The sequence below is a fragment of the Manis pentadactyla genome, chromosome 12, assembly GCF_030020395.1.
Source record: "Manis pentadactyla isolate mManPen7 chromosome 12, mManPen7.hap1, whole genome shotgun sequence".
Taxonomy (NCBI): Eukaryota; Metazoa; Chordata; class Mammalia; order Pholidota; family Manidae; genus Manis; species Manis pentadactyla.
In genome coordinates, this window is record NC_080030.1 from 58296100 (window position 1) to 58320519 (window position 24420).

Here is a 24420-nt window from a genome sequence, read left to right on the forward strand (position 1 = left end):
TGCATCCATTTTGCCCACTATCCACCGGACCCCGTTAGCAACCACCAATCTCTTCTCTGTGTCTAAGTGCTCAGTTTTTTGTTTTTTGTTTCTTTTAGGTCCCACATATAAGTGAGTACATGTGGTATTTGTCTTTCTCTATTCAGCTTATTTCACTTGGCATGATGCCCTCATGGTCCCCCAATGTTTCCACAAATAGCAAGATTTCCTTTTTTCATGCATTGATTTTCTTTATTTACCCATTGGTAGACACTGGTTATTTCCACATCTTGACTAATTCTTACTCTGAGTAATTCAAGGAGATTTTTTCTCTTTGCTTATATTTTATTTGTTTTAGTGCTGGTCACAACTCTCTCAATGGATTTTATCACCCACGGAGTATGGCATGGGTTTGAGAAATCAAAGACACACACTCAGTTCTCATCCTGAAGGGATTTCCAATCTAATTAGAGAGAAAAGACATGTATCCCCGGATATCTGTGGGATAGTCTAACTGGAGACAAGTTACAGCATTTTCAGCGCATGGGGATTTTCACTGGTGAGAGTTGCATTGTTGAAAACCTTAGACAAGTGGTGGCATTGCTCTGTCTGGAGACATGACACATGGAAAATATTCCTGAAAGGAGGAGTGGGGGGCAAAATGAGTGAATTGGGGTAAGGCCCAACTTTCGGAAAAGAAAGAAATGTTCCAAATAAAAAAGCAGCCCAGGGGAGATTTTTTCTCTCAGTTCCACTCCCAGGGTGAAGGAGGAGAGCCTGAATTAAAATTCATCAGGGATCTCTTAACGTGAACAGTGTGAATGAGGACTGAAGGGGAATGAGAGGCCCAAGTGACTGCATTTACAAAAGCCAAATGGAGTCAGTGGAGGGAATGGTCTGAGAAAAGCTCAGTTTTTCTAAGTGAAGGTGACCCTTTGGAAGAATGAGAAGCAAAATTTGAATATTGTTGAGGTCAATCTAGATGTGAAGTTATAAAAGAAATGAAAGTATTTTCTTTTTGGTTAATATGATTTTTAAGTTAGGGAAATACAGGAGCACAGTTTTCTTTGTCTGAGAGCCCCCAATGTGTCAAATCTGGCATGGTCTGGGGTAGATAATGTGGAAAAGAACCAAGCCAGAGACTTTTAGTAGTCAAATGATCAAGCAGATTAATTAGTTTTGATAATCATATTCAAGTTATGAGTAAAAATATATTGAGTGTAGGAGTGAAAAGGCAAGGAATGGAAGACGAAATTGGCAGAAGGGCCCAATCATCAAATATAAAGAGCAATCACATTGATTTTCATTAACAAAAAGAAAAGAGAAAGCAGAGGACCCTTATGGAAAAGCTCTGAAAGTGAGAACCAAGACATAATGAAAAAAAAAAAATAGCTTGGGACAGATAGATTAATGCTCAAGAAAGACATGTATATTAGAGAATAAGAAAACAAAGTACTGTATACAATGGATTAAGAGCAAAGGAGGCAGGACACATTGGAAACAGAGGCTTAGTATTGAAATCTGGAAAAGAAGGAAATAATGTGAATATACATTGTTTTTCATCATTATGTATGATTCCAATTTTATGGAGAAAAAAATCATAACAAATATCTTATTTAAAGATGAATTTTCACTTTGACAGTTCTACGGTGGGGTTTTAAGTCCAAAGGGCATTATGAAATAAATGAATAAAAGAAATAGGAAAACAACAAGGAAGCAGAGCTGATGACATTCTTTGTTACACAAAAGATGACATCCTGGAAATCAGCAGTCTGGCTTAAAGACACTTAAAGGGGATTGTCTATAATTATCTCCCAATGATGTAAACTGCCAATTTTTTTTCAAAATGTAATCAATTTTTAACTGCTTTTTAAAAATCTTGTATGCAAATCTAGGAGTAAATCTAATGCTAAATCCATCAGAAACCAGGCTTCATTCATTACTCTGATGACAAAATAGGTTTCACATAACACTTTCAGGAAAAAAAGACATATTTTTAAAGCATGTTATATTCTCAAAGTTTAGATATTACTATCCAAGGGTTTATCTTACGTTTCCAAAGCATGTTAGGGATAAACAGAATCTGGAGCAGTGATATTCTCAAAGTTATGGTTTCAAGGGCAAGGCTTATTCAGCTTGGTTTCAAAGTGCTACTCAAGATTTCTTCACTTCTCTTCAGAAAAGGCCCAAGTCTTTATCACAAGATGAGTTAAGAAGTGACTGAGATTAAAATCAAGCAGCAGGACAGGTCCAAACAGTTCTGGACTTGTAGGAAGAGAAGGGGAAAGCCAGGGTGTGCATCCTGGAACCTGGAACTCGGGTAAGCCCCGGTTAGCGAAGGCATACCTGTTGGATGGCTCATCCAAAGATTGGGTCATCTCATTAGTAAAATGAAAAAGAGTAGCAGGAGGCCCAGACTTATGGCTATCTTAGCTTTTGGACTCTCCTTCTGGGTGGAGCCCCATCTTTGTCCCTGAGGGCAAGCCACTATTTTCTCTCCACTCTGTGCATCTTGCCCTAATAAATGGCTTTTCCTTAGAATTATAAAATTTGTTTTCCTGAGCACTACATCAGCTCCAAAAATAGATTTAACATTTTTGTTACTTCCCTCCTCTCTATCTTAGTTTATTGACAGAGGTAAATTCACTATAAATGTATGTATTATATGTTTGTGTATGGTGTGTGTACATATGCAAACAGACTAAATTACATCCTCATTTATTGTCCCTATATACAATTCACAAAACAATATTTCTAGAGTCCTGCTGAGGGGTGCAGTTATTACAAAATGTTGTGGATAGTAAGGAGTGACCTTTAAAAAGGGAGGATTTCCCTAAGTCTCTTTTCTACATAGGACCAGAATTTATTCTGCACATGTTCTGTATTGTAACTTACTGTATGGAAATTTCAAAACTCTGAAAGAGGCGGAATATAAAAAGGACTGCTATTTCCAGGAAAAGAAAATCTTCTTTAGAAAGGAAATGACATCACCAGAATCCACGGCATGTTAACATTTTTTTTCTTAGTGAATTCGGAATTTCAGGTTGAGAGGATCACTACCTTTCCTTGTTGAAATGTCACTATTGGTAAGCCAGGTCACCTGAGTCTAGTTGCTTGGATACTGCTGGGTCAGTGTGGTCAGACAGGCAGAAGTAAGGATTGCAGGGCTCACGTTAAATGTGAAATTGGAGGCCAACATATCGTATTTTAATACTTAAGTTATAGATCAAGCTGACACACCATGAAAAAAATGTTTTATTCTCTTACCTTGACATATGTAACTGTCATAATGACAAAACTGGAAAGATGTATAAGTCTGTGGTTTTGATAAGACTGTAAATTGGCAAATTATCAAAAACAAGCACATTAATTTTTATCAGGCATGTCTTGGTGTTCTGATGATGGTCCAGTGATATTTGGATGACTAAGAAAATAGGTATAGACATTTAAGAGTGATATGAACTTTTTAATATTGTAAAATATTCCACAAATCCAACCATGTACAATTGCTATGAATACCATGCTAGTTTGAGAGTATCCCTGGAACCATGAATTGGAACATGAAGAATAGCAAGAAAAATAGTTGCTCAGCACTAAGGTGATACACTTTGTTTTGAAAGAATGAATATGTGTTCATATTATCTGAGAGGAGTGATTTGATCAACTATTTAATGTCTTTTCTTTTACCTAAGGGCTTCTGCTGTTCAAAATCTGCTTCTAATCCAAAGCAGTTTCTCTCTTCAACAGCGACCCAGATATAATGACTGTTTCTGGGACACAGGACACCAGATATGCACAAACATTCCCCTGGAGCCTGAACAATGTTGCTTGCAAGTGAGAATGTTTAGGGTTACAGGGGGCGCTGCCTCAGTGCTGAGTACTGGATCCATAATAAGGGAACCCATGTTTCTTTATTAAATTTACTTACCATGTGTTTGCAATATGCTTGAAATGGAGGGCCAAGGGCAGGAACCCTTTTACTTGCATGTAAATGCAGTACTAGATTCAGATTATTCCTGAAGCACTTTCACAGATGTGCAGATTCCAAAAAAGCTCAGGCATGAACAAACTTCCACAGAAAGATGTTATTATGGGGTTCCTTGGCAGACTAGGGTGGTAATTCTTTGAATTATACTGCATTATCAAGGTGGCCATTGCCATACAGGAATAGGGTTGTAGATTCCTTATCGCAAAAGGGCTTTAGCAATTTTTTTTTTCTTTTCATGGACATAGTAAAAGTCTATCCCAGGGGAAATCAGGTTTTCTTCAGTGTTTTGTTTTGTTTTCTTATGAGAATTTCTGATCCAGCTGAATTTGGCAACTCTTTGATCTTGACTCCTGTTTTGTTGCTCTCCTGCCACTGTATTTTTTCATCCAAAAAACTCTCTGTCACCACTGGTTCAATTTCAGTTTAATTACAAGCATTTTCAATTTCTGATCTGTCAAAAGTCTGGTCTTCCCTAAGCATGCATTTGCCACTCCAGTCTCATGACACTTTACAGGCTCTGAACAATGGCTGTCTGTTCCCTCCTGCTAGGTTTCCAGAAACAAGCTTTTAGAGAGCTGCCATGTGTTTATCTTTCTTAACACTCCAACAAGCACCCCTCCGTGACTCACACACGCAGAAAGCCAAAAGCCCTGAATGGTTGTTTATTCTCACTAGCTAGATGACCCTGCACATGGTTCTCAGCATGGGCAAGGATTAGAGAACCTTGGAAAGGGGCATCACATAGATTTCAGTACAAACAAAACTGCATCAATTTGCATTTTGCTTAGATCCTTTAAGGAAGTTCAGCTAATCATGAAATTCAACTCACTTGTCATCTTTGCTTTTCTCCATTTATGCTCAAATGGGAGAGGAAGGACCAAGTATGGTAGCCAGAGAAATACAAATACAGTGGGGACTTGTCATTTTCAAGAGCTTACACACAATATTCAGTTTTTAACACTGATGCTCTATGGGTATACAGCACATGATTCTTGATGGCCTGAGTAAATCAACTTGCTATGCCTACTTCAGAGAAGTAAAGATGGACAGTCATTTACTCCAACCATGAATTGTATGTGAGCTCTAGGAATTGTTCGGTTTAGAGCTTGCCTGCCATGTGGCTATTTTCTGCCCACTTTTCTGGAGCTTTATCCTATGCATGCACAGGTTAGTATTGAGCAACAGCCTCAAGAGACCCCAGTGCAGAAAAGTGGGGGTTTTTCCATGCATAGCATTCTCCTCAGTCACTATGGTCTGCTCTGCAAATTCTAGCTGTCTCTGCCTCCCTGAACTCCGGTCTCTACCTCCTCAAGTCAGTAAGAGGTAGAGTGTCTGTTTGGGGTCCTGCTACATGGACCATGGTCAGCTAAGTATCTTCAGGTAGAAAACAAGGACATGCATTGGACTCACCTCATTTATTTCCCTTTTCTCTCACACAGTTCTGGCTTCTTATTGCCCATTTCCTGTCACCAATGTTACGTTTTATTCCATTTTCTAGGTGTTTATGGAAAGAGGTTAAGTCTGCTACCAGGTGCTTCATTATAGATGGACGCAGAAGTCTCCAATCATGAATTATGGTTAAATAAGATTAAAACTGATATAAAGACAACTTAGGTGTCTACTATTTTCTCTTTTTCTAGACTTTACTTCCCATACTGGAATTAGAGAGTAGACAGTCAGCTCTGGGGAGAAAAAGTTTCTTATATCTCAAAAAGAGTCACAGTTAAGAGGAACACTCTTTTCAGGCCCCTGGATATTGCCTTGAGGATGTGAAATCTGGAACTGCTGAAATCAACTTAAACCTAGTGTACAGAAGAGGTATATATGCCATGGATGGCCATACAGAAAGATGAAAGTACCTAGGTCCTTGATAAGGATATTGAAATAGCGAGTTAACCAGCCATGAAGTACCCTAACATTAGACTTGTTATTTGGTGAGGTCATACATTCCTCACGGTTAGAGCCAGCTGAGTCAAGGTTTTCCATTACTCACAGCCAAAAGCATTGTAATACGTACAATCCTTCTTGTGAGTGGGTGACTTTGAGGGCCCTTAACTGAAATGAGGAGAAAGGACAATTATAGATGTATGGAGAGAAAGTAAGGAGTTTACTTCTGCATATGTTGAGTTTGACTTAAAGATCACCCAGTGGGATGTCCCATAGGCAACCTGGAAATGTGACCTGAGGATGAGAAATGTCATTGAGATTTGAGGGTCTTCAGGGTCTGGTCCTTGAAGCTATGGTTATGGGGAATTTTGTTCAGGAGAATAAGCAAGGGTGGAGATCACCAACATTCCTGGGTAAACAGTAAAAAACAGCCAGCAAAAGAGCCTAGGATGACACAGAGACGGGAAGGAGATGAGGAAGCTCCTGATCTCACAGATGTCACTTGGTTTATCGGAGATACCCATCCACGCTGGGCTTAAGGAGGGCATACTGCTCTCACTGTAGAGGGCAACTTAATTTTATCCTATCCTTTCATCTCAGACTCTGAAGAAGGATAGGATCAAAGATGAATCATGAGGCCTGGCCTAGGAAAAAACTCAGGAGCACCCGCTGGATGAAAACAGAACTCGTGGAAGCAGAGCTGGATCTCAAAGATTCAATGCAGCCAGTCATGTTCATTCCTGTTAACGTGAGTAGGCAACACTGTTTATCTTTTTTTCAAAACAAAGTATATATGGTATATATACTTTGTTTATAAAGGAATCCAAACAAAGCCATAAAGATTACAGCTCTTTATAATAAAAAAAGTTTTGTAAATAGAAACCTATGTAGCTTATCAATAGAATTAAAAATTCTGATATGTACTCCTCTGAGCTTGAAAAGTTTATGTAATAAATCAAATGAGCAAGTTTTTTTCTCCTAGGAACTAAGCCCCAAGGAAATAAACTCCAAAACTTTCTAAAACTAGAGAAATATAACCTTAATTGCCATTGTAAGAATACTGATTTGGTGATTCCTTAATGACGTTTCTTCATAGAATCACGAATGTCTTCAACACAGCCAGACTCAATACACCTTAATGCCATAGCACAAAACTCTTATAGAAATGAAGCTTGGGGTTGGGTTCAAATAGGTTCAGAAGCATACTATTTTCCTAACCAAACTAGTGAGAAAATTATCTCCTTTGACCATCAACCACAGACTAAAATCAGAAGTTTTGACATGTAAGTTAGCAATTGTAGATTGATGAAACCAGTCAAATTAAAGCCTAGAAAAAGTCAATATTTATTAATTATCTTAAAATACATATATAAGGATAAGTGAAATTAGAAATAAATGTATTTGAATATGTAAGTTCGGGTATTATTTTTCTTTGGAAGTGAAGATTATGTGTAAGGTTGCAAAGATTTAATGAGAAAATGTGCATAAGTTACTTGCTCCAGGGCCTGGCACCTAGAAACACTCAAACCAGAGCTATCACTATGAAGACATCATCATTCCAGCGAGGCCTACCCCATTATGCTATCACTGTTACAAATACGATGAGATTTTATTTTTTACTTGAGATTTTACTTTTTGCTTAAAACTGGTACAGTGTATTTATTTGCCTATAAAGACAAATCTTTACTAGTAGTCTATTTAAGCTTACAAAGTGGTAGATGAAGTTTATCAAACAAAAAAATCTCTCCCTCAACAGTCTCAGTATTGAGAAACATTGAGCGGGGCTAAGGACTGAGGGAGCCCTCTTTTAAGATGAACAGATTCCTCTTGTGAAGGGACTCCCAGTATGCTCTGCCTCGCATCTGCCAAGCCATCATGCTCATCCCATCCCTTCCTGGAGGCAAGGGGGAATCCTCCAAAGTGCCAGAGGAAGCCAGCTCTACTTGACAGCTCACAGCCACTCCCATCTAGCTGTCTCTTTTCAAAGAGTGTGAAATAATTTGTCATTTCTCAGGCTATTATCATTCCCACTTTTGGACTCTTTGTCCTATGAGCCCTATAGCCCCATCTTTATCCTTTCTCTGTTAATCTCAATTCTAAAGGAGCTGTTCTTCTTTGATGAAAGCCTGGAAATACTGAGATGGCTTCAGGATATGCATCAGTTTAGGTCACAGGGATCCTGTAATTACTGTTCTCCCTCAATTTAATTTTCAGGTTTTTTTCCCCCCCTTGTAGTTTTTTCACAGGTTTGATAAAGGTTGAGTAATACTTAGTGATTTACCAATAAAATTTACAAAAGAGTGTTGATCATGGTACCTCAGTCTCTGTGGCACTAATGTTTCTGAATTTCCATTATACTTGGTGTTCTTCCAATCTCAGTTCTAGGCTTCTTCATCTTTTCCATTACATTATCTTCTGGACAATCATCCTTCCACATGTTTCAGTTAAGATCTCTATGCTGATGACTTAAATTATATACTTTCAGTCCAGTCCTGTATCTAGAGCACAAAGTACCTAACTGCTCTTGGGTATCCCACAGATATCTTGACCCTCAACCTACCATTTCCCCCAAAAGCCTGATTCTCTCCCTTTCTTATATCTTCAGTGGAACAATTGAAGTAATCCACCAATAGTCCAAACCAAAGAGAAAAATGTCACCTCCGTTTTCCCACACATATCCTCTTAGGTCCTACTGATTTTACCTCTTAAGTATTTTCTTAGTCTATCTACTTGTACACAACATCCTTGCCTTCCTGAGTCTTTCTTGGCCACTGTGACCTCTATCCTAGATTCTCTGAAGAATCTCAGAACTGGTCTCATTGCCTCTAGTTTTGCTCTTCTTCTCTTTCTACACTCAAGTCAGGATGATCTTAACAAAAAAACACCATCTGTGATATATGATACCAGAAACAGAAGGATAAAAAAAAGTGATTAGTGCCTATTGAGAAGCAATAGTGAGGGGTTTATTAAAGGTTTTAAGATTCATCAGGTCATTTGGGGTCCAGGAGAAAAATTAGCCCAGCTTCACAGAGAGCTCCTCTCATAACTGCTTGCAAAGTTGACAGACATAAAGATGATGATGAAGATGAAATAAAAGGTGACTTGTAGGTTATGAACTCATACAAATGGACCAATGGGGAAGTAAATAAATTGGGAAGGAGTGTTAAGCTCACCAAAGCCAATCTATCTCTAGGGCTGCCCCCAGAATGTCTAGGGAGGCCAGAACAAACCTGTGCCCAAACATAAGAAACATTCAGGCAAATGTCAGGACTCCAGGAATCCTGACCTCCTGCTGGGTGACTAGAACAGCAGAGGCAAGCAGGCAGTGCACAGGAACAGGTGAGAACAGCATTCTTGTCCTGGATGTCTGATAGATTTGGAGAAGGTATTACCAGAGGGTGTTAGTAAGGTAGGTAGAAGCATCAGGGTCATAGCAAAGCAGGCTGAAATTTAAGGTGGAGCTAGAGAGTGCAACTACAATTTAATAGAATAGATTGCAATTTAATATATTCTAGAGAATAGAACTATAATTTTAAAATGAATGCAAAGCTGAGCTGTGAATACTGAATGAATCTCTCTCTTCAGACACATTGGATACACTGAACGAAGAAAAAATAGGTCTGATCTAAAGGTAATAACCCTCAATGCCTGCAGCTGGTTAGATATGGGTAAAATAGAGAATGATGGAGTAACACATCTGCTCTTAAGTGCAGTAAATATTTCTTTAAAGTCCATGTCATCAAAGACACTCTGGTGTCTTAACATGTGTCAGGCCCTGGAGTAGTACTTTGCATATATCTTCTCATTAAATTCTTACAACCTTAAACATGACCTTTACTTCCATTGCTTTTTGAAGTTTTTCATCTGCCATGCAGTGGGAAATATTGATTTCCAGCAACATGGCAATAACAATCAATGTAGTCTGGCATCTAGAAAAATTTTTGGCAATAATGATGAGTGAAAGCGTCCTCTGAATAGCTGCCAAATTGCTCAAAAGCCAGTGAAAGAGGAAGAAAAATGACAAAGTCACACCAAACAATATCTTCAGGCATCAGTTCTAAAAATATGGTTCTTGAACCCCTAAGCTTCTGGAGACCCTTTCAGGGGTCTGCAATATAAAAATTATTTTCATAATAAAATTGATATCATTTGCTTTTTACATTGTGTTGACATGCTCATAGTGCTAAAACAACAGGGTTGAAATTGTGCTTTAGCATGAAAGTGCAGTAGCCTCAAGTTATACTACTGGTGATTGTATGCTCATAGCAATATACTTGCTATATTTTTAAAAATCCAGTTTTCCTTAAACAGTAAAAAGTATTAATGTTATTGAATCCAACCTCTAGTACATATCTTTTTAAAATTATGTGTGATGACAAAAAGACATCATACAGTATGGGAGAATATATTTATAAATGACATATCTGATAAGGAGTTGACATCCAAATTATATAAAGAGCTCACTCACCTCAACAAACAAAAAGCAAATAAGCCAATTAAAAAATGGGTAGAGGAGCTGAACAGACACATCTCCAAGGGAGAAATTCAGATGGCCAACAGGCACTTGAAAAGATGCTCCACATCGCTTGTCATCAGAGAGATGCAAATTAAAACCACAATGAGATATCACCTCACACCAATTAGGATGGCCAACATCCAAAAGACAAACAACAAAAAATGTTGCAAGGTTGTGGAGAAAGAGAAACCCTCCTACACTGCTGGTGGGAATGTAAATTAGCTCAGCCATTGTGGAAAGCAGTAAGGAGGTTCCTCAAAAAACTCAAAATAGAAATACCATTTGACTCAGGAATTCCACTCCTAGGAATTTACCATAAGAATGCAGTTTCCCAGTCTCAAAAAGACATATGCACTCCTATGTTTATCGCAGCACTATTTACAGTAGCCAAGAAATGGAAGCAACCTAAGTGTCCATCAATAGATGAATGGATAAAGAAGATGTGGTACATATACACAATGGAATATTATTCACCCATAAGAAGAAAACAAACCATACCATTTGCAACAACATGGATGGAACTAGAGGGAATTATGCTCAGTGAAATAAGCCAGCCAGAGAAAGACAAATACCAAATGATTTCCCTCATCTGTGGACTATAAGAACAAAGCAAAACTGAAGGAACAAAACAGTAGCAGATGCACAGAACCCAAGAATGGACTAACAGTTGCCAAAGGGAAAGGGACTGGGGAGGATAGGTGAGAAGAGAGGGAGGGATAAGGGGGAAAAAGGGGCATTATGATTAGCACACATAATGTAGCAGGGGGGAATCATGGGAAAGGCAGTATATACAGAGAAGACAAGTAATGATTCTATAGCATCTTACTATGCTAATGGACAGTGACTGTAATGGGGTATGTGGGGGGGACTTGATAATAGGGGAGTCTAGTAACCATAATGTTGTTCAAGTAATTGTATATTAATGAGATCAAAAAAAATTACAAGATGAAATGCATAAAAGTATTGATGTTATTAAATCTCAACCTCTAAGTACATATCTTTTTATAATTTTGTGTGATGAAATGGTAAATATGCATGAAGCACTTCTGCTAAAATATGATGGTTGTCTCAACAGAAAGCACTTTGTGATCTTTTTGAGTTAGAACTGAATAAATTGCTTTTTTTCCCTGGAACATGATTTTAATTTTAAAAAATGACTAACAGACAACCCATAATTATTCAAATTTGGGTACTTGTCAAGACATTTTCTCAAAAATGGTGATCCTATTACCTCAGGGAAAACAACTGATTGCTTTTGATACCAATAATAAATAAGAGTGAAAGTAAAAACTAGTATTTTGGTAAATTTAAATCTGTCACTTTGAATTTGACAGCTTTCCAGCACTTTAGAACTTCTGATGAAATGGGTAGTGATACTAACAAGTGTGAGATATAAACTATTTTAACATATAATATGTATGTCATATAAATTAAATAATGAAAAGTGTCAAAATTTGTAACATCTGCATATCTCAGTGAACTACTAATATGCTCCAAATGATATATGTGTGATTCTGAAAATAAAATAGTCAAAATACACTGGATTTTAAGGTCAGAGCATGAAAATTCATTGATATGGTTTAAGATTCCACATTGAAACTAACTTTTAAGAAATTACCACTTCTTGCTTTTAATTTCGTATCAGAGAACAACTATCTGAAAGAGCTATTAATACCCCTCCCTTTCCCAACTACATATTTGTGTGAGGATAGATTTTTTGCCTATACTTTAATCAAAGCAACATATCACAATGGATTGAATGCAGATGCAAATACAAGTATCCATCTATTGATCTAGACACTAAAGAGATTTTCAAAAATGTAAAACAATGTCATTCTTCTTAATTTTTTAGTTTGGAAAATATATTTTTCATAAAGATATATTATTTCTATGTAATAGATTTATGACAGTTATTTTAAATCAGTAATTTTTTTTCATTTCTTAGTTTTAATGTCTAATACCAATAGGTATAACCCACATAAAGAAAAGCTCTTTGGGGTTCCCAATAACTTTTAAGATTATAAAGGGATATTGAGGTTAAAAATTTAAAAACTACCTTTAGGCAGTAAACTCATGAAGGCAGTCAACACAGCTGGTAACAAGCAGTGGAGTGACTCAGTATGAACAACAGGAACCAATTTGAACAAAATGAAGGTAGAAGCCTGAAGAGTACTGTTGAAAAAATCAACGACTGTCCTCAGAATTATATGAAGTCAGTAGAAAATGCCTGATCATCTCATCCTGCTCATCCTTCTTTCCCTGCAGCCCGTCCTGGGAAGAAGAGCATCAGTATGGCACCATTTCTAAGAACAGAGACCGCAGATACATAAACAACCTTCCACCCCTTTCAGGGAAATCAGAGGATGTGCCAGGGTTCTCAGCTCTGTTTACATGGGGAGAAGTTACTCTGTCCCTTAAAGGTAAATGAACTTTGATTTTGCCAGTGCTGCCTGGAAGGAGGGAGAATGGAAGCCGTATGTGATATAACATGAGCAGGTTTCTTTTCCAAAGCTGTGGGACCAAGAGTGGTGTGGGAAAATGGGAAAAAGGCAAATGGAGGCAACCATCCAAAGGGGTAATATTTCGAGCACAAAGATGTAACAATACTCTCTACGTTTAGTGATACTGCGTAGTGTTCCATATTTTCAGTCTACGCCTGCCTCGAATAAATTTTTAAATGTGCCAATTACCATAGTTACCAAAATGAGTGAAGGTGATCCTTTTATTTTTATTTCATTTACATTGTGTATATGAATTATTCTTGGAGAAAATTCCAGAAACTAGAGCAACTTCTCAAACCAGATAACAAATATTACTGCCGCCACTTTGATTTCATATATTTAAACACTAAGTGCAGTGTTTGAGAGCATCTACAATAAAACTAAGAAAATAATTCAAGTTTATTAAAGGTCAGGCCAATTTATATGCTATTTGGCTGTCTTGTTTCTCAATGCATGAATATTAACAGGTATGATGTGAGAGTGATTACTAAGCACAACTTAAAACCTGGGATTTGTGGTCTGTGTGAACTAACGAACTTGCCAAAACTTGAACTGAGTGAAACTTAGAACTGTTCCTTTCTTTCTAAGCCTATCAAATAGTCCTGGGTGTTTTGATGTCTCTACTTCCAAAATTCAGGAAAAATATTCTCGACTTACAAATAATTGTGCTTCCCATGCAAGAAAGTGAAAAGTAAGATTGCTTTCCTCAGAATAGGAAACCTGTTATAATAACCCAGAGCCAAGAGATCAACAACCTGATGAGATCATTTATTTGGCCATCTCCTGTTAGGCACTCATATCACTGGAAGGACGATCTGAGCAGCTTATTCCCGAAGGCTCTTAGTTTTCCCATAGGGCATATTCTTCAAAAGTACTTGTGTTTTGTTCTGCTTTAGACTATTTTGCTTTTGGTTTTAACAAGACCCCCACCCCCATCCCCACCCCCACCCCATGCTTACTTTCTATGGATCTTAGGTTCCAAAGCTCTTTTGGGTATCTGACCTAAATGGAATATTACATTTTAGAATCCAAAGAAACAAAGTTCTTACTCTTTTGCAGAATGATTAAGAACAAAAGAAACAAACTTCCAGATCATTTAAATATATATACTTTCAGTATTATGTTCCCCCAGATAAGGTATTCTCATTTTGATTCATATTAATTTCTGAAACAGAGACTAAAATATCTCAAAAAGCTTTCCAAGAATGTTATCTTTTACACTCCACTCAAGCATTCCTTGCCAACTACAAAGCTCACAAAGCTTATTTATGAAAATAAGCTCTGAATGAATGAGACATATGAATCAAAGCAATTATGTTTTGTTGAGCCACTTAGCCCACGTGTATTTTTATCTTACCTGCTTTAAAACTCACTTTTATACATCAAAACAAATCGATTGGTTGACCATTATGATTCTGTCCCAATGATTCTCCAATCAGTAGCCTTCATTTATCTTCTATTTCTTCTCTGATTCACTCTCACAACTGTCTGACATTAGCAAAACTTTCTTCTCTAAACTATTCTTCAGTAAAACCTTCTTTGCACTCATATTTCATCAGATATGTCAGTTAGTCTCCTGAAGCTCCCAGAGGCTGTATCTACTAGCAAAAGTTATTTGTAAATCACTGACACTTTCTCTTTCACCAGCTGAACAGCCTGAGGCAGAGGACGTGAGCCATGATCCATGGCAACACGTTTATCTATGAGCTTTTGGCTTCAGTGTCTTGGGGAATCCTGACAGGGGGAAATATTTCAAAGTTGTGTTGCCCTCTGGAAGGGAACCAGTTCTAGTTGTTTTCAAGGTATTCCCATTAGTTCTGTTATCAAACAATTATTGAGCGCCCTCCATATTCCATCCAGGCTTTTGCCTGAACTCCAGAAATATAAATAAATAGATTCCCTGATCTCAAGATGCTCATAATCTAGTAAACAGAGACATACTGAAAATAATCCACAAATAGAGTGAATATTATTCATTTACTCACACATATTCAGACTCTCCTACACCAGGAGCTGTAGTGATCATGATGGCAGAAGTGATCTGAGAGGAAAGGCCCTTTGCCCAACTGGAGGCTTTAGGGGTTCTTGGAAGAAATAATATTTGAAATGTTGTTGTGCAAATGAAGATGGGACCAGGGCATTCTGGATAAGTAAAGGGCATAGTCAAAAGCAGAGTAGTGCGAAATGTCATAGACCATGAGGATCTATGCTATGTGCCATTTCTAGAATATTAAATGCTTATTAGAGAATGACAGATAAGATTGGAGTTCTGTGAAGGAGTAAGAACAGGGCTGGAAATGATCAAAAAGCACCAGTCTTCTCAAGGACCCATTGATTAGAAGGAACTTAGAAAGGCTAACATTATTCTCTCAGCAAAATATTATAAACTCATTAGACTAACTTTGTATAATTATTGTATAGAATTTGGGTTAGAGCTTGCTATAATATGGTATAGACAGAAAAGAAGGTTAGATTTACATTATGGAAATAGATAGGAAGGTTAGCTTTACTGAAAAACTGAATTCTTCACAAACATACCACACACACACACACATGTATAACAATTTGTTTATATTAGTTTAATATGCAGTGTGTCTCAAGCCACTACCAAGGCCATGACTATCCTGAAAGTGAGTGAAAACAATCTAAGCAGTTTACACCAGATTCCTGCCCACTTTAGGCCCATACACTTTTCTTAGCCTCTGCAACTTCTAAGACTAGAGACACCCTTACTACATATTTCTATGAGGAGCTAAAGGAGAAAACAGAGAAGTATTATCTCTATATCACCCACTTTTTCCTATCCCCTTTTTAGCTATCCTTCAAGGGGTTGGAAAAAATCTATTCTATGATGTGAATTGCATACAAACCATTCACAGTTGACCACATCCGCTGGGCAAGACTCACCAATACCAGGAATGTACTAACTCAGGTTGCAAAACACAGACTGACTGATCAGTCTGGCTGACTAAATTGGGAACTAATTAAATGTTTTAACTGGAAGTCTCACTGCAGCAGAACAGTCATTTTGAAGCAAACATTTCAAAGAAACACTTCTTTGGGAGCATCCAGTTCAACTACAAGAAACAACTGCTTCTGGTTGGCAGTACAATCTATTCCTACTTGATTTGATTCCCTCCCCTCCTACCCAGGGCATACACGCAGGCTAAATATTACTTTTGCTAAGAAGTGTAACCACAGAGAAAGGACGACATTGTGTCTCATGGACGTCAACATCATGACAAACATTTGTTCTTTCCCATGGTGGGTTTTGATTCAAACTACTGGGGCTAATGAAAGATTATATAAATTATTTGCATATAGAAGATTTTAGAGCTGGACTTAAACATATTGGTTATCATTTGAATGCAGTAAGAGTGGGAGGTTAAGTTATTCATTTCATTTGCATTACTAATTAGAGGTTGGTTGAAGTACTTCTCCTACTTGGCAATCCCTTGAAGAGGTATAATGTTCTAAGGCAGGACAACTCTTATTCTCCAAGTGAGAAGTCTTGATTTGCACTTACAGCCCAAGCTTCTTTGGGAAATTAGGAGCCTTTAGCACCACAGAGCCTCATGTGTTATTATTTGGTATCATCCACTGAATGTTTTGGATGCAAAAATTAGTGTCAAACATGAAAAAATCTCCAACAAATACACAAATAAGACTTCAAGTCTTGTTCAGCAACTGCTCTTGGGAAAGAACTATCTAGATTAGAGATTGGCATCAATGTTGATTGACTTTATTACTTAGTATGAATCAGAAAATGTGTAAGTTGATGCTGCACACATATGAAAAAGACACACAAATTAGGGCAGATACATAAAAAATAACTTCAATAAGCAGAGACAAGCACAGAGTAGCATAGAAGCCATTCTAAGGGTAGAGGTGCAGGGAAGAAATGATGAAAGGAAATAAGGCCTCAACTACAATTTTCACAATGTATAGGAGTTGGCCATTTTAATAAAGAATGGGACATGTATTCCAGTTAGAGAGAGCAGAATAACCAAAATAACATGTATATGGCTTTCCTACAAGCAGTTTGATGTTACTAGACTAAAAACTGGGAAATGAGCTGGTAGGTAATAAGAAGAGAGAATTCAGTTAAGACAAATATCTGTGTTTACTGAAAAAAAGAAATCTGGCAAGTCAGAAAAGGCAAACAGTCCAAGTTTAAATATGGTCAAAAGATCTGAATAGGCACATTAAAAAATGTGTGAATATGGGATTTATCCAAGAAACTTATGAATATGGGATTTCCCTATTAGTAATCATAGAAATGCAGAACTTTTATGTTATGATAAGGAGTTGGGACTTTATCCTCAGGGTAATGATAAGCCATTGAATAATTCTGACAGAAAACCAAGAGAAAAAAATCAGACAATAGAAATTGATGCCCAAAGCATCCAGAGATTGATACAGTAGTTTATATGGAAATGTAACGGGCCAAGAATAGCCAGAATATTCTTGGAAAAGAAGAATAAAGTTGGAGGACTTAATTTGCTGTATCATAGGACTCATTATAAAGCAACAGTAATAATGACAAAGTGTAATAATATACAGACAAATGGAAAAGACAAGAGGGTACAGAAATAAACACACATATAGGGACACTATAGTTTTGTAAGGGTGGCATTGCCAAACAGAGAGCAGTGTACCATCTCTCAGTAAATGGTGCTGGGTCATCTGGATATGCATAAAAGAAATAAAGAAAGATATGCAAAAAGAAAACAAAACTTGACTCCTATCTCTCATCACCCACAAAGATCAATTCTAGGTATGTTGTAGAATATGAAGAGTAAAACAATAGATCTTCTAGAAGAAAATGGGAAAATATCCTCAAGATTTTTAAGCAAGCAAAAGTTTCCTCAACAGGACTCATAAAGCAGTAGTCTTAAAGGAAATACTTTATAAACTAAATTATATCAAGGTTAGAAACCTCTATTCATCAGAAGACTATTAAGAAACTGCAAGGGCAAATATATGTATATCTGCAGCTATATCAATATCTATCCCACAAAAACTTATATTCTGAACACATAAAGAACTCTTATAAATAAGAAGAAAAGGCAGTGAGCTCAATTTTTTTAAATGAATAGGTATATTTCAAAAATGGATATCTGAATACCCAAGAAACATGTGAAGATTGATTGTCCTTCATAAGGAATAAGCAAAGTAAAACCACAGTGAGAGCATTAGACACCTACCAAACTAGGTAAATATAAAATGGCTGATCATACCAAATGTAGGCAAGGCTACAGAGCAACTGGTGCTGTCAAACACTGATGGTAGAGGGCAGGTGGGATGGGTTAAATAGGTGAAGGTGATAAAACAGTACAGACCACAAGTTATAAAGTAAATTAATCACAGGAATGGAAGTACAGCATAGAAACTATAACCAATAATACTGTAATATCTTGGGATGATAACGGGGTGGCTACATTTACTGTGTTGAGCATTTAGAAAAAAATATAATTATCAAGTCCCTATTTGTACATCTGAAACCAATATAATATTATATATCAACTATATTCCAATTTAAAAAATTATGATAGTAGGAATATAAATTAATGCAATCAATTTGGAGGACTCCTTGGTGGTAACCAAGACTGGACAGAAGTGACATAAACATTGATACCTGACAAGAAGACTGAAAATGTGCTCCCATTCATAGTTGTAAAATATCAGGCTGCTGCATTTTTCGGGAGGAACTTTCTGAGCTTGATGAGCCTTCTTTTGGAAATATGCACAGAACAAACTTTCAAATGTAGGCATTTTTTCTAATTATTTACAATCACCTTCAATACTCTCAATATGCATTAGTTTATACCCAAATGATTCTGTTTTCTAGCTGAACTGCCAGTTGAGAATTAGCAGTGTGTATATGAGCAAAGTTACCAGTGCACCCTAGATAGTCTGTAACATAAATAAACCCTGGAATTCCAAAGCATTTATATTTTATCCTGGTTTGGCTGAATTTTTTTTTTTTTAACTAATGTTTTTGTTCTTGTTGTGTGTTTGCTGTTATTCTTTGAGATGCCCTAGTAATTTTCCTCCAACTAAGCATCTCCATCATGGATTGTTTCTTGTGAGGTTAGTCCATATGCTGCCATTGCTTTCAGCAATCACAGCATGACTGCACCTTTTGCAACTATACCTCATATGACCACAGATGATTTTTTACTTTGCCTGCTTGTACATGTCTTCCTTCAGAGCATAATCACTAACCTACAGGTTTTTCATATATTCACCCTAGAAGATATAAGAACCCAGAGCGAAGATACAGTCTGGGACAATGCAGCCCAAGTGGAGAATGGAGGTCTCCTTATTTATTTTATCTATCTTTTGATAAAGCTCTTGCATAAAGCCTTCTTTTAAGTGTAGCAAACCAACAATTGCCCTGGGGCCATGCTTTGGAGACCTCACAGCTAGTTGCCTGTGTCTACTTACTCTCTCCTGCAGGAAGCGGCCCTCATAAGGACTGCAGGGCTGAGACACTAAAACCTTTCTCATCCAGTGTCTCATCCAGGGATAGCAGTGAAACTGAGTCATGTTCTGGAGGGGAGCTAGAGGCTGAATCTGGGGTGTCAAGACTGAAAAATGTCATCAGTGCAAGTGACAAGACAGAGAGGAAGATGAACTATGTAAAGGAATCATAAAACAGGGAAGCCGGAGAAAAGGAGGGAAGTAGACAACTGGAGTGGCCTAAGTTGGTAGTTAGCAAACCTGCTTTATTTTAGGGTCACCAGAGAATTAACAAAACATTGATACCTGGCTCCTACCAAGATACACTGAATGAAAATCTTCAGAATGAGGCCCAAGCCATCTGTCTTTTTTAACAGATCCCACATATTCCTGATTTCCAGTGTCAGCGCAACTGCATTAGGCAACTGCTGCTCTAGAGAAATCTGGAGACAGAAATGGGGTTCTCACTAGCTTTGTACAGAGCTCCAGCATAGATTCACTCAGGGATGCTGGAGTTTTTGAAAGAGGCTGGAGTGAGGTGAATAGTTAGTCATTTAGGAAAATGGTGTCAGGAAACAATATTGGCTCCACAAACTAAAAAGGGAAGCCATTTAGTACAAATATCCCATTACGGGAATGAATCAAGAACGTTGCTTCCTATTGAAAATGATGGGAACCTTCTTAATAGTCATTTTCTTTTCAGTGGAAAAGATACTTCAGACTGCAGATAAAACATTTGGGGAGCAAAAGGTTAGGACAATATGCAATCCAACCATAAGCTGAATATTTGGTTTTCTTTGGTTACTGTCAACGAGGATGGAGATCCTTGCATTTTCAAACTTAGGAGAGAGGGAATTACACTGGTGTCAGAGGCAGCTGAGCTTGGATTGGTCTATGCAGAGTTACAAAGGAAGCCCCATCAGGACCTCTGAAGGCCAAAAGGAGGAAGTTGCTAAGTGTCTCATCCAGGGGCAGAAGAAAGCACCAAGACGTGGTTACCTAGTGATGGAGGGTTCAGAAAATCCCAAACACATCTTGCGATGACCAGACAACACAAAGTGCCTGAAGCAGGACCCTGAGCTTGTTTGAAGAGCGTGTCTGCATATCCTTTGCTCTCCCTCCTTCAAGGCTGGTGCTGCATCTGCGCTATTGTCCGCTTCACTGGACCCAGAATTACGGGAGCTGAGGTAAGCCATTGACCAGAGTGTTTCCTCGCCTCCTGAGGAATGTTTACTGAGGTGTGGTGTTTTCCAAAGCCTTTATTAAGAAGTACGCCATGTCCTCTGTACGTTTATTTTTCTAAATGTGTGGGGAGGACACACTGTTTCTGCTCCTTTGCCAGCATTCCAAAACATTCTTGTCGCTGTGAACTCCATGGCACCCTCTGGGGCTGGACAGTGTGGCCAGAGCTTTGTACTACAACATTATAGTCAAGTTTTCCAAATAAGAGAAACCTGACTCTACAGATCGCCCCAAACTAGGCCCATCAAAGGTATAAAATAGAAATGTTTTTGAAAAAAACAGTGTGCATGGGAATAAAAGTACAATTCATGTTTGCCTTCAGGACTGTAAGACAGAAAGAGAAAACAAAAAGTTTTATTTGTATATTCTTCATGTCATGTTGATCCCTCCTGAAATTAGTTACAATAATTGAGCCAGGCCACAAAAGATTATATAAGAAAGTAAGCTCAGGTTTTATGATGTAAAAATTTGTTTTCCTAATGCATGCACTAAAACATCACTGGGTTTACCATTCTGCATCAATCCCTATGACACAGAACACGTCCTTTCCTTGCAGAACCACCAGCCTGGCACAGAGCTTTTGTCTCTGCTGAATAAAACAGTATGGAAGTACATTCCACCTCCATGACAATAAGTAGAATATGAGACAGAGTAGAGAAGAAAAAGCACTTCATTTTTGTCTCTGTCAGTTGAAAGATGGAGATTTACCCAGAATCCACAGGGTAGAAGTTTCTTAAATAACCTAACAACAGTTTGTAGACTCTATTAAAATCCTCCTCAATCCTGAGGTATGTGAGATATTCTGAACTCAGCAAACCCAAGGTACCCATGTTTTAAGAAGCACTAGTTTGTATCCTGATTTTGGATTCCTCTTCAGATCATCCCACAATTACATTCATGAATTATTTTCCAAAATGGGGCAGCATAGTGCATTTGTGGTTTACATGTCAGTAAGAATTAGTGTCTGGAGAAACATGAAGGTAAAGCTGGCATACACAAAGTTTCTATAGGTACTATAGACTTCTTTATCCAGAGAAATCTCTTTTTAAAAATCAAAGGTGGAGAGCTCTAATTTCTGAAAGGGACAATCCAATGGCTGCACTAGACATTAATGTTTCAGAGAATGAAAAATGGATTGCACATTATACAAACTGCCTTAACATAGAAGGACTAATTTTAAATCCTAAATATCAAAATGTGAAAATAGGAAAGAGAATCATCCTTAAAGAAGAAACATACTTTTTTTAATTAGAGAATTAAGATGGATATAGAAAACTCAGGAAGACAGCTTGCTGTATTACAAAAAAAAGCAATACTTACTAAAAAGGCAAAACATTATAAATGACTCTATTTTTAAAAGAAAGAGTTGTAAATACACTCCTCCATTAAATTAGCATCATCAAGGCCATATCACCTATTAGTCATTAGAGCCCAGTGCCAAAGGGCTGTGAGATTTTTAAGTCTACAAAAATGACTGAAACCTGAAAAAAAGTATTGGCTCCAAACTACAAAATGAAAGCCACAAAATGGAAATTAATAAATACTTAATTAAATGTCTACAAAAAATAACATTACATCAACTAGTCCACTGCAATTCCAAAACTGCACTATAAATTATATTTAATGTGGGATATGGGTGGATTTTAATTTGTTTGATATATTATGCATGCAGGGCAGCCAAAAGAAGAAAGGTTACAAGGCCCTCAAAACAGCCCTGAAGAATATCAATATGAGCAAAATGACAGTCTGTTTTCCTAAAGACTTTGAAGTTTAAACCAGGGGAATAAAAGAATTAGGAATGCCTATGTTAAATACCAAAAGAGTAGGCCATGGAAAGAAAATGCTACCGCTCCCAAGAGTAAACAGTACGGGCTGAAGTCCTCAATTTCATTCCCCTGAATTAACGCACTGCTGTAGAGCAGTATAATTTTTTTTTTAATTTGTATTTAAAGAGCAAGTTTTCCTTAGAAGAGGTAAGTATGCCATTTGCACCTCATTGTGCGCACCTTCCTCATAGAAGTTAAAAAACCAATTTGCTGTTATTCCCTGAAAGGGGATTATCTAGTGAATGTGTGGGCTGGTAGAAGTGCGGGGCAAATGTTAAAGGTGAAGGAAGACCTGGTTTTGAGCAAGGCATACCTGGCTGAGACACAGAATTAGTGATGTCTGAGACACAAGAGACTGGGTGAAGCAACAGAACACCGACTGACCCAGTAACAGATACCCCAGCAATATAATCTATATCCTACGGACGTATTGGAGAAAGCCCAAAATGTTTTCCTTAAAAATTGCTTCTTTAAAGCCTTTGTGAAATACCTCTCTCTTTCCATCTCTCTCTCTGTCTCCCACACACATACACATACACACACACAAGGAATTATATAAAAAATCATGTAATGTTGCTGGATCAGGGGCTATAAAGCTAAGCCAGGGAACCAAGATAAAGGGTCATTCAGCTCACAACTGAGAATCCTGTGATTGGAGGAGTTCTGGTATTTTATGCAATGTTAAATCCTATGGACTACCATGGAATAAATAATTTGGGGGTTTTTACTAGTTATTCATGATGTTGCTTCTAGACCTTTTAAACTAGGAAAGGCAAAAATAGAACCAGGTAAATTAGGAACCAGTGGAGCTGTGCCTCCAAAGCAGGCTGGGGGATATGGGGAAGGAAGTTATTCAATTAATTTAACAAAATTAATTTGATTTCCCAGTAATTCCTTGTGTTTGGTTTTTTATATAACCGTCCTCAACTTGGAACATTTCTGTTTATCTGGGGAGAAATCAGGATTGTGGTTCAGAGGTGACTTACATTTATTTTTCATTTTTACCTGTTTAAAAAGTTCATTACTTGGACAAGCTCTTTCCTATCACTAAATTTTTCAGGAGCAGCTCTTTAATTAAACTTTATTTTTAAGAAAACAAGACCTGTCATTTCCCTTGGATGAATGAAGCCTTGTGATTTTCACTGAGAGAATATAGAGAAAACATTGTTTTCTTTGTATATGGTTTTTGAAAATTTAATTTTAATAAAAATGAATACCTACCTGTTATAAAGTAGTTAAATGGCATAGAAGGGAAAAGCAAAAGTTCTCCTTTCCCAGTTTCCTCATTCTTTCTCATCCCATCCCCTGAATATACACAATTATTTCTTGTGTTCTATACGTTTATTCTTTTAAGGTGACAACGAAGACTTCTGCTTCTTATAAAGTGGCAATAAAGCCCTATCCTAGATAAATTAGAACAAACTATTTTCTCTCATACCTCACACTTTTCCTCTGAGTTGAGTTTTCTCAGGATGCTGAAGTACATCCTATACCAGGCAGTGTTTGTAACCATCTCTGACTTAGCAATTGCAACTTAGCAATTGCAAATCAGTCCCACAGAAATACTCATATCTGTGAGAAAGACATGTGCAAAGATAATCAGGCATTATTTGAAACACGGAAAACTTGGAAGCAATCTTAAATGTCCTATCAGTAGGGACAGGTACATCTCTACTAAGCAGTCATTAAAAGGATGAGATAAATTTATATGCTGATATGGAAATGCATTTTGTTTGATGAGAAAAGCAAAGAAAAAAACACAATTATTAAATACCAAAAGGGAATTACTGAGGATGGACTGTATGATTATACACATACACACAACACACATGCAAAACGAATCTCTTTTAATATTGTTATTCCTAAACTTTGCTACACATTTGCATACATGGGTAATATAAATGCAATATATATTATGAAATGAATACCAGAAAATGACTTAAAGGTGACTAATCTAAGTACTAGAAAGAGTTGTTTCATATATGTATATTTCACCCTTTTGATGAACCTGAAATA

The 24420-nt window shown here is 37.3% G+C and overlaps 1 long non-coding RNA gene across 1 annotated transcript in view; it reads right to left on the bottom strand.

Annotated features, from left to right (window-relative positions):
• Window positions 1-17984: 17984 nt before the first annotated feature.
• Window positions 17985-24420, bottom strand: part of LOC118921770 (uncharacterized) — a 121737-nt gene continuing 115301 nt past the window's right edge. The window contains exon 4 of the long non-coding RNA XR_008992765.1: window positions 17985-20902. This is a non-coding gene — a long non-coding RNA (uncharacterized LOC118921770). The remainder of the gene's footprint in view (window positions 20903-24420) is intronic.